Source organism: Bombina bombina, chromosome 4, assembly GCF_027579735.1.
Source record: "Bombina bombina isolate aBomBom1 chromosome 4, aBomBom1.pri, whole genome shotgun sequence".
Classification (NCBI taxonomy): Eukaryota; Metazoa; Chordata; class Amphibia; order Anura; family Bombinatoridae; genus Bombina; species Bombina bombina.
This window is the reverse complement of record NC_069502.1, coordinates 837,609,445-837,621,515: the sequence shown is the minus strand read 5'-3', so window position 1 is coordinate 837,621,515 and position 12,071 is coordinate 837,609,445. Positions and strand designations below refer to the sequence as shown.

The following is a 12,071-nucleotide window of genomic DNA, read 5'->3' as shown; positions in this document are numbered from 1 at the left end:
CGTCTTCTTCATTACTCATGGCAGAAACAAACTATAAAATAATATCTCGCTGGTACTTGACACCATCACGACTTAGATATATTTTCCCTACGGCGTCTTCCGCTTGTTGGAGACGTTGTGGAGGCACAGGTACTATGACCCACATATGGTGGGAATGCCCCTCCATCTTGGACTTCTGGAACAGAGTTGAATCCACCATAAACAAAATTTTAGGCACAAACCTAACACTAGGCCCTAAAATTATCCTTCTCAATCATCTCCCGACACTTTACTGCCTATACCGCACAAAATTACTCCAGATCATGCTGACTGGTGCTAAAAGATTAATACCTCGCCTGTGGAAATCCCAAATAATTCCGTCACACACAAACTGGATATCAGAAGTCAAACACATTTTGAATATGGAAAAACATTGTTATTGCTTTTTGGGCAAGCAGGACTTTTTCACAGACATGTTTTTTATTTGGGAACAGGGAACTTCTGCACTTACAAATACCGCCCCTGGCCCCTCCGACTCATAATTACCCGGGGTATTTCTTTACAAACGCTTTCTTCTCAAGAATCATAATTATCTTAAAATATACATCTTCTAATTCAGCCACGTGACACTTAATACTAAGCGAACTTAGTAATCTGATGAGCAGCAGACACCCATATGCCCCCCTTCCCTACCCCACCCTTCCCTCTCCTTCTTCTTTCCACACCTCCACTATTCTTTCTTCCTTTCTCTTGATACAAAATGTATGACCTAAATTCTCTCTTATATAAGCTACTACTTTAAGGAATGTGTTTTGGAAAAAAAAAGAAAAATTTGGGTAAGACATTATTGTCTATGTTATTTTGCACTCATACTTGTTGACCTTAACCACTGATGAATCTGATTTGTGCAATTTTTAATGTATGCATCTATTTGAACCCAATAAAAACTTTAAAAGTCAAAAAAAAGAAAATATTTGTTAAAAGCAATTCTAGCTTAAACTTTTTATTATTTGATATTCTTATAATTCCTTAGTTTTGAATATCTATATTTATATTAATTATAGTTTAGAAAATATTCGCCTAGCTAAAATAGAAATTGATAAATCAATAATCATACGTAAGAGTTGATTATATATTGATAAGGGTGTTAATATATCTTTTGCCTCTTAGTTACATCATAAAAGCTTGGAGGTCTATGTCAATATTTAAACCCTTTGGATTTAAGCTTTCTAATAGGTGTATCCATTTAGTTCTGCTTTCCTAAGAGATAATAGACGATTGTCACAACTATTATTAATGTGTTCCAGAACCTTAAACATAATGCCTACACTACTGCACTGATGTTTAGTTTTGCAGTGGTAAGAAACACTGTGTCCCTCTAATCCATTTTTAATGTTACTTAAGTGTTCATACACCCTCCTCTTTAGCTTTCGTTTTGTACGACCTATGTAGATCATTCCACACACACAGGTTAACTGATATACTACATAGGTTGAATTGCAAGTAGTTCTATCTTTAATATTATATTTTTGTGTTCTGTTCCAATTCCATGTAGACTCTGAACATTTATCTATAATAGGGCATACACAGCAATCCTTTTTATAGCATTTATATGTTCCTGGCTTTAAGGCCAACCAATTGGACCCTGTGGTCTCTTTAATATGTGCTAATGTTTTTAATCTCGATGGCGCTATAAGGCTTTTTAAATCTATTTTTCCTATATACTATGTTGGGTCTCTCATCCAGTTGTCCAGCTAGTAATGGGTCTGCAAGAAGAATTTTCCAGTGTTTATTTAAAATGGATTTAATTCCACTGGCTCCTTCATTGTATGTAGTAATGAATTTAGTTCTATTCCTCTTTTTCTCTAATATAAGGGATTCTTTCTCTTTATTTTCTAATAGTGTCTGCCTGTTACATTCTAATCCTTTTTGTCCTGCTATTTCTATCTTTTGTTTATTATATCCTTTTTGGAAAAATCTATTGCTAAGTACATCGGCCTCCTAACATAATTATTAATATCAGTACAGTTCCGACGTATACGTCTAAACTGACCGCTCGGGATATTATTTTTCCATATTGGTAGATGGCCACTGGAAGCGTGAAGGAATCCATTTTTATCATTTGGTTTTCTATAGTTTCTTACTGCTACCTTATTAGAATCATCTATATATAATACTAAATCTAAGAATTATATTTCTTTTGCTGAAATCTTGCTGGTAAATTCTAGGTTATAAGTATTGAGATTGATGTATTCTACAAATTTATTTGCATCGTCCAGAGTACCCTTCCAAATTATGATAATATCGTCTATGTATCCATAATATTGTTGTATATTAGCTTTAAATTTATGATCATTCCAGATTGTGCAATTCTCAAAGTCACCCATATACACATTTGCGTATGATGGGGCCATGTTGGTCCCCATTGCTGTCCCTTGGCTTTGCTTATAAAAAGTATTTTCGAATATAAAATAATTATGCGTTAGTATATATAGGATACTTTGAGAAAGAAAATCAACATGCACATCTGGAATGTTCCAAAATTTGCTCATAGACTTAAAGGCCTCTATACCTTGATCATGAGGGATCTTGGTATATAAAGAGGATACATCACATGATATCCATAGAAAATCATTTTGCCATTAACTCTCGGTCGGATCCCCACTGTGTAAATCTGGTTCAGATGCCGTGATGAACTCCTTGGTTAGTTCCGACTTCAATGCACAGGATTGACACACCCCGGTGCCTCCGGCAATCAGAGTATAAAAAACAGAGGGTTCGATTTTTTCACTGCCACTAAAGGGCTTACTTTTATGCAATGATGGTCCTCTGATGGTCTTCTGAACGCGTTTCGTTCACACCCGGGTGAACTTTATCAACAGGATAGGTAGTGTATGTCTGATAGTTGCTGGTTTCACCTTTTAAATTTACCGGGCTGGTTGGTGATTGGCCACTTTCTTTGCTACCTAATCAGCCAATTGGGAGTCTCATACTGGTGAACATTAAACCTACTCAGACTTGTATTACACAATTGGGAAGCGGTTAAAAAGTAATCCTTACAGTATCTATATACTAATTCACATACTTTGTAATTATAAAGTATAATACGACTAACACAAATATATTAAATCAATACATAAAAAAACATCTATTGAATACAAACACTAATTCATATCATTTAAAAATATATATCACTAAAAAAACATAATTTATGCTTACCTGATAAATTTATTTCTCTTGTAGTGTATCCAGTCCACGGATCATCCATTACTTGTGGGATATTCTCCATCCCAACAGGAAGTTGCAAGAGGATCACCCACAGCAGAGCTGCTATATAGCTCCTCCCCTCACTGCCATATCCAGTCATTCGACCGAAACAAGCTGAGAAAGGAGAAACCATAGGGTGCAGTGGTGACTGTAGTTTAATTAAAATTTAGACCTGCCTGAAAAGGACAGGGCGGGCCGTGGACTGGATACACTACAAGAGAAATAAATTTATCAGGTAAGCATAAATTATGTTTTCTCTTGTTAAGTGTATCCAGTCCACGGATCATCCATTACTTGTGGGATACCAATACCAAAGCTAAAGTACACGGATGATGGGAGGGACAAGGTAGGAACTTAAACGGAAGGAACCACTGCCTGTAGAAACTTTCTCCCAAAAACAGCCTCCGAAGAAGCAAAAGTATCAAATTTGTAAAATTTGGAAAAAGTATGAAGCGAAGACCAAGTTGCAGCCTTGCAAATCTGTTCAACAGAGGCCTCATTTTTAAAGGCCCAGGTGGAAGCCACAGCTCTAGTAGAATGAGCTGTAATCCTTTCAGGAGGCTGCTGTCCAGCAATCTCATAGGCTAAACGGATTATACTCCGAAGCCAAAAAGAAAGAGAAGTTGCCAAGGCCTTCTGACCTCTCCTCTGTCCAGAGTAAACAACAAACAGGTTAGATGTTTGGCGAAAATCTTTAGTAGCCTGTAAGTAAAACTTCAAGGCACGGACTATGTCTAGATTATGCAAAAGACGTTCCTTCTTTGAAGAAGGATTAGGACATAATGATGGAACAACAATCTCTTGATTGATATTCTTGTTAGAAACCACCTTAGGTAAAAACCCAGGTTTTGTACGCAGAACAACTTTATCTGAATGAAAGATCAGATAAGGAGAATCACAATGTAAGGCAGATAACTCCGAGACTCTTCGAGCCGAAGAAATAGCCATCCCAATTGGTAATCCAACTCATCCCGTTTAAACTTCTGTCTTTTCCGTTCTTTAATGGTCTTTTGGAGTTCAGGTGTTTTACTTTCCACTTGTTTAATTAAAGTATAGATATCCTCAGATGATATTTTAGACAGTTCCTCTTTATTTTCTCATCTTGTACCGCTATTTCTTTAATCAGTCCTCTGGGGATCCTTTTCCCACGATAATATTATGACAATGTACTAATGTCGAGGTCCCATTTAGCATTCTTGTAAACCATAAATTCATACTCCTTGCTCAAATTTTCCATAGGTGCTGCCCTTAAAAAGTCTCTTGAGCCTTTAGACAGAGTAGTAATCCTGGCTGCGTCCAATTCAGTGTAAGCGAACATTTTAGTTCCATCTGTTGCTTTAGTATCCATTTTTCAAAGACTCCTGTTGCATGTTTTCGGTAGACAAGCTCTGCTGCCATCTACTGATAAGAAATTCACATTACATTTAAAAACTATAACAATACAATTGAACGCTTGCTTATCAGTAGATGGCAGCAGAGCCACATTGTTTGGTGGTTGGCGCGAAACTGAATGATTTTAAAAGAGTAACAGAATACTGTGTAACTAGCATGAATAAGAGTTGTTATACTCGAAACATCGCTTTTTTTCTATGTCTGTATTACAATAAAGACTTAAAAAAGAACTATAGTGCTGTGGACAACTATTTTGTTTATATGTGATTGGGGGATGTGGCAGAGTCCCTGTCTTCACACGAAGTGGACTGCCAAGAAGTTGCTGTTTTATACGTTTGCATATGCCTTTTTAAGGCTAAGGTGTACAACTGGTGAGGCAATTGTGTACGTTTGAAAGAGCAAATAATAAGAGTATCTAATAGAAAGCAGCTCTTATGGGTAAATGTTTATTGTTCTTTGGAATAATGGGTTTTGTTGTGGGGCAGAAAATGGTGAAAGCTGGGGAGAGTTGAGAGGTAATTGTTTTATAAATGCTTGTTTATGACATAAGTCAAAGGGTGGTTTATATTGATTATTCACTAATGATTTGTCATAAATTAACCATAATATTTATCAATTATTATGTAATTTGTTGAGGGTCCACTGGGGGCAGTGTGTAGAATTAATTTCCAGGTAGTGACATCATAGACCAGCCTACCTGCTATAGTACCTCCCATTTTTAGAGTAAATTGAGGGATTTGGAAAAGTCTTCTCTCTTCCTCCATGAGCCAGCAAAGATTAAGGACTGGAGTTTATGCTGGGCCCTGTATGTTAGAATGTGTACTGTTTGTGAGTATTGTTTTGATTCATGGTTGTGTTTATTGTATTGTATTATCACTGTGTCGAGCATTGTTTCTGTCTTTTGTACTAGTACTGTTTTATTGTATTAACTTTTAATTAGGGATGCACCGAAATTAAAATTCTGGACCGAAACCGATACCGAAAATTCAGGATGCTCCTGGCCGAAAACCGAAACAAAACCGAAATTATTTTTTTCTTTTTTTGGTACTTATGTGTGTGCTCTGTGTACCATGCCAGTGCTGTGCTGTGCTGCTCACCTTATGCTAAGGATAGACATGTAACTCAATAGAACAGGATGTCATGGTACTTATGTGTGTGCTCTGTGTACCATGCCAGTCCTGTGCTGCTCACCTTATGCTAAGGATAGACATTTAACTCAATAGAACAGGGGAGGGCTGTACATTTTTAGCCATTTTGGTCCTCTTTGGGCCGAAATTGGAATTGCACATTTTCAGTGGCCCAAATTTTGATGCATCGCTAGTATTATTCTTTATTTAGTTCTGTGTAACAGAATCAGATTTAACCATTTTTTTTTTTTTTACCAATTATTAAAATAAAGTATAGTCCTAGAAAACTATTATTTTATGCAAAACAGTAAGTCAAGTAATGAACTCAAACAGCAGCTCTAAGCTTGCATCAAATTTGAAATATGCTACACAATAATTTTACCAAAAATAAAAGGCAAAAAAAACGAAAACCGAAATAACCAAAAATGCCATTTTCTGCCGAAACTTTCTGCGGCCGAAATTTCGGTGCATCCCTACTTTTAATATGGATTGCCAAGTAAATTGTCAATTGATATTATACTGTTTTGTGTGTTTTTTCTTCCACATATTCGACCATAATACCAAGAACTAAAAAATATTAATGTTGAAGTTTGGTGCTTTGATTGTTGCATATTCATTTATTAATTGATATTAATAAATTATTGATGCCTAACGTAAAACAAGGAGAATCACATAGTAGAGTCAAAAGTTCAGAGTCTCTATGAGCAGAAGAAATAGCGAGTAGAAATAAAACATTCCAGGATAACAACTGAATGCATAGGCTCAAACAGAACCTGTTGAAACACTCTATGAACAAGGATAAGACTCCATGAAGGAGCAACAGGATTAAACACAGGCATAATTCTGACCAAGGCCTGAACAAAAGACTTAACATCTGGTGGATCGACCGAAAAAGATCTACTAAAAAGAAGATTAGGAAGTGCAGAAATTTGAGCCTTCAGAGTACTGACTGACAAACCTTTCTCCAGGCCATCCTGATGAAAGGATACAAAACGGGGGATCCTCACCCGACTTAGAAACCCTTAGATTCGAACCAATAAAGGTATTTATGCCATACCTTATGGTAAATCTTACGAGTAACAGGATTACAAGCTCGGAGCATGGTAACAATGACCTTCTTAGAAAAAAACACGCCTAGCAAAATTAGACGATCAATCTCCAAGCTGTCAGTTTCAGAGAATCTAGATTCGAGAGGGAGAAGGGGCCCAAAGTAGAAAGGTCCTTCCTCAGAGACAACTTCTAAGGAAGAAGAAATTATATCTACACCAGATCTGCAAACCAGAACCTAAGACCCGGCATGAGCTATTAGAATCACAGACGCCCTTTCCTGATAGATACAAGCTATTACCCGAGGAAAGAGGACAAAACGGAGGGAACAAGAATGCTAGATCGAAGACCCAAGGAACTGCCAGAGCATCAATCAGAACTGCTTGAGGATCTTTTGAACTAGACCCTACTTTGGAAGCTTGTCATTTAATCGAGATGCCATCAGATCCAACTCCGGAACCCCCAACCTAAGTGATATCCATGAGAATACTTAAGGATGGGGAGCCCACACCATTGGAGGAAAGATATGTCTGCTCAGAAAATCCGCTTCCCATTTGTTCCCACCCCTGGGAAGTGAACAGCAGAAGAGAGACAATTGTGAGATTCTGCCCACTGGAGAATGCGAGTCACCTCCATCATAACTAAGAAACTCCAAGGTCCTACCTGGAGGCTGAGATACGCCAATGAGGTGAAAATGCCCAACGGAAACCTGATAAATCGTACCGAACCTAGTTGAAGCCAAGCTGTTCCAAAATATTTATTAGGAGAGAAGACTCCTCTCTGGTCCAAAGACCCAGAGTCTTTAAAGTACCCGAAAATGTTCCCTAGCCCGACAGGCTGGAAGCCTAAAGTCACAATCTCCCAAGATGGTCTCAGGAAGCAAGTTCTCTGAGACAGATGATCCTGAGAAATCCTAAAATAGAGAGACTCATGTTATTGAGTATAGGATTATCCTCAAAGAGATTAAAGTGTTCTCAGTTCCATTGTCTGAGCATGCAAAACTGTAGAGGTCTCAGATGGAAACAAGCAAAATGAATAATGTCCATAGAAGCAGCCACTAGTCCAGTTAGGGCACCACCGCTATTCCCTGAAATCTGACCGCCTCCATAAGGGCACCTGAACCCAAAATTTGAGGGGCCGTAGCAAGGCCATAGGGAAAGGCAACAAACTGGTAATGATTATCCAAAAAGGCAAACCGCAGGAACTGGTGACGTTTCCTGTGAATGGGAATATAGAGATAGGCGACCTTCAGGTCTACGGACAGCACATGGTATTCCCAGCCGGTCTCCCATCCAAGTACTAACCAGGCCCAACCTTGCTTAGCTTCCAAGATCAGTTAAGATCGGGCACATTCAGGGTGGAGTGGCCGTAGGCTCGATATGAACTGACGCTCCTGAACTAAAGGAAGAATGGAACGAATAGTTTATATTTCAAAGAACGGTACTTTGAGGAACTTGAGATATTTTAGTTCTAAAATGGGACAGAAAGTTCCCTCTTTTTTGGGAACTACAAAAAGATTTGAGTTAAATCCCTGACCCTGTTCCTCTACTGGAACTGGAACAATCACTCCCAGGGAAGAGAGGTCCTTAACGCAGCTTAAAAAGGCATCTCATTTCACCTGGATTGAGGACAACTGTGACGGGATAAATCTGTCCCTCGGGGGGCAAGACTTGAATCCTAATTTGTAACCCTGTGATACCATTTCCACAGCCCAAGGATCTGGAACATCGCAGATCCAAGCTTGTCGAAGAAAGAAAAGTTTGCCCCCTACTTGATCCACCACTGGAACAGGGGTGTCCCCTTCATGCTGACTTAGAATCAGTTGAAGGCTACTTGGCTTGTTTTCCTTTATTCCAAGGCTGACTGGACCTCCATGAAGTCCTGGATTGCTCAAGCCTGGAAGGAGGATGAAGACTTTTGTCCTTTATAATTGCGAAAGGAACGAAAATTAGAATTCTGGCGACCATTTGGTATATTATTCTTGTCCTGTTTCAGAAATGATCTCAACCAAACCAGGCCCAAATAACATCTTACCCTTGAAGGGTAACAATAGGAGCTTGGACGTTGAAGTTACATCAGCAGACCAAGATTTTAACCATAGAGCTCTGCAAACTAGAACTGCAAGGCTAGAGATCTTGGATCCCAGTTTAACCACTTGCATGCTGGCATCATAGATAAATGAATTAGCCAGCTTCAGAGCCTTGATCCTATCCTGGATCTCCTCTATAGTAGTCTCTTCTGAGATGTAGACCTGCAACCGTAGCAATACTTGCCACAGGTTGCCACAGTAATCCCTGATGAATGTACATTTAGTTTAAATAAGCCTCCAGCTTATCTATGGGATCCTTAAAGTACGCACTATCCTCAATAGGTATAGTGGTACTCTTAGCCAGAGAAGAGATAGCCCCCTCTATCTGAGGCACAGTGCGCCACGAGTCACGCACAGAGACCTGTTACATAATTTATGAAAGAACTTACCTGATAAATTAATTTCTCTTTCATATTGGCAAGAGTCCATGAGCTAGTGACGTATGGGATATACAATCCTACCAGGAGGGGCAAAGTTTCCCAAACCTCAAAATGCCTATAAATACACCCCTCACCACACCCACAATTCAGTTTAACGAATAGCCAAGTAGTGGGGTGAAAAAGAAAGGAGTAAAAAGCATCAAAGGAATTTGGAAATAATTGTGCTTAATACAAAAAAAATCATAACCACCATAAAAAGGGTGGGCCTCATGGACTCTAGCCAATATGAAATAAATGAATTTATCAGGTAAGTTCTTACATAAATTATGTTTTCTTTCATGTAATTGGCAAGATTCCATGAGCTAGTGACGTATGGGATAGCAATACCCAAGATGTGGAACTCCACGCAAGAGTCACTAGAGAGGGAGGGATAAAAACAGCCATTTTCCACTGGAAAAAATTAATCGACAACCCAAAGTAAGTTTATTCTCATAAATGAAAAGAAAAACTTAAAACATAAGCAGAAGAATCAAACTGAAACAGCTGCCTGAAGAACTTTTCTACCAAAAACTGCTTCTGAAGAAGCAAATACATTAAAACAGTAGAATTTAGTAAATGTATGCAAAGAAGACCAAGTTGCTGCTTTGCAAATCTGATCAACTGAAGCTCTATTCTTAAAAGCCCATGAAGTGGAGACTGATCTAGTAGAATGAGCTGTGATTCTCTGAGACGGGCTTGACCCGACTCCAAATAAGCTTGATGAATCAAAAGCTTTAACCACGAAGCCAAGGGACCAGCAGAAGCCTTCTGACCTTTCCTTGAACCAGAAAAGATAACAAATAGACTAGAAAACTTCCTGAAATCTTTAGTAGCTTCAAAATAATCTCTCCAAAGAATTCTTAGGATTAGAACACAAGGAAGGGACAACAATTTCTCTATTAATGTTATTAGAATTCACAATCTTAGGTAAGAATTTAAATGAAGTCCGCAAAACTGCCTTATCCTGATGAAAATTCAGAAAAGGAGATTCACAAGAAAGAGCAGATAATTCATAAACTCTTCTAGCAGAAGAGATGGCCAAAAGGAACAACACTTTCCAAGAAAGTAGTTTAATGTCCAAAGAATGCATAGGCTCAAAATGAGGAGCCTGTAAAGCCTTCAAAAACAAATTAAGACTCCAAGGAGGAGAGATTGATTTAATGACAGGCTTGATACGAACCAAAGCCTGTACAAAACAGTGAATATCAGGAAGTTTAGCAATCTTTCTGTGAAATAAAACAGAAAGAGCAGAGATTTGACCCTTCAAGGAACTTGCAGACAAACCTTTATCCAAACCATCCTGAAGAAACTGTAAAATTCTAGGAATTCTGAAAGAATGCCAAGAGAATTTATGAGAAGAACACCATGAAATATAAATCTTCCAAACTCGATAATAAATCTTTCTAGAAACAGATTTACGAGCCTGTAACATAGTATTAACCACCGAGTCAGAGAAACCTCTATCACTAAGCATTAGGCGTTCAATTTCCATACCTTCAAATTTAATGATTTGAGATCCTGATGGAAAAAAGGACCTTGAGACAGAAGGTCCGGCCTTAATGGAAATGGCCAAGGTTGGCAACTGGACATCCGAACAAGATCTGCATACCAAAACCTGTGAGGCCATGCTGGAACCACCAGCAACACAAACGATTGCTTCATGATGATTCTGGAGATCACTCTTGGAAGAAGAACAAGAGGCGGGAAATATAAGCAGGTTGATAACACCAAGGAAGTGCCAACGCATCCACTGCTTCCGTCTGAGGATCCCTGGACAGGTACCTGGGAAGTTTCTTGTTTAGATGAGAAGCCATCAGATCTATTTCTAGAAGACCCCACATCTGAACAACCTGAGAACACACATCTGGATGGAGGGACCACTCCCCCAGATGTAAAGTTTGACAGCTGAAATAATCCGCCTCCCAATTGTCTATACCTGGGATATGAACCGCAGAAATTATAGAGGAGCAGGATTCCGCCCAGGCAAGTATCCGAGATACTTCTTTCATAGCTTGGGGACTGTGAGTCCCACCCCGATGATTGACATATGCCACAGTTGTGATATTGTCTGTCTGAAAACAAATGAACGGTTCTCTCTTCAACAGAGGCCAAATCTGAAGAGCCCTGAAAATCGCACAGAGTTCCAAAATATTGATTGGTAATCTCGCCTCTTGAGATTTCCAAACCCCTTGTGCTGTCAGAGATCCACAAACAGCTCCCCAACCTGAAAGACTCACATCTGTTGTGATCACAGTCCAGGTTGGACGAACAAAAGAGGCCCCTTGAACTATACAATTGTGATCTAACCACCAAGTCAGAGAGAGTCGAACATTGAGATTTAAGGATATTAATTGTGATATCCTTATATAATCCCTGCACCATTGGTTCAGCATACAAAGCTGAAGAGGGATCGCGTCCGATGCTGCAGTCATGAGACCTAAAACTTCCATGCACATAGCTACTGAAGGGAATGACTGAGATTGAAGGTTCCGACAGGCTGCAACCAATTTTAAACGTCTCTTGTCTGTTAGAGACAGAGTCATGGACACTGAATCTATCTGGAAACCTAAAAAGGTGACCCTTGTCTGAGGAATCAAAGAACTTTTTGGTAAATTGATCCTCCAACCATGTTTTCGAAGAAACAACACTAGTTGATTTGTGTGAGATTCTGCAGAACGTAAAGACTGAGCTAGTACCAAGATATCGTCCAAATAAGGAAACACTGCAATACCCCGCTCTCCGATTACAGAG

The 12,071-nt window shown here is 38.9% G+C and overlaps 1 protein-coding gene and 1 pseudogene across 1 annotated transcript in view; both read right to left on the bottom strand.

Moving 5' to 3' along the window:
- Positions 1-12,071, bottom strand: part of LOC128657952 (gastrula zinc finger protein XlCGF26.1-like) — a gene marked incomplete at its 3' end in the record, with an annotated part of 129,823 nt that overhangs the window by 15,433 nt on the left and 102,319 nt on the right. The gene's annotated exons all lie outside the window — the stretch shown is intronic.
- LOC128658430 (uncharacterized) lies at positions 8,068-8,186 on the bottom strand (annotated as a pseudogene).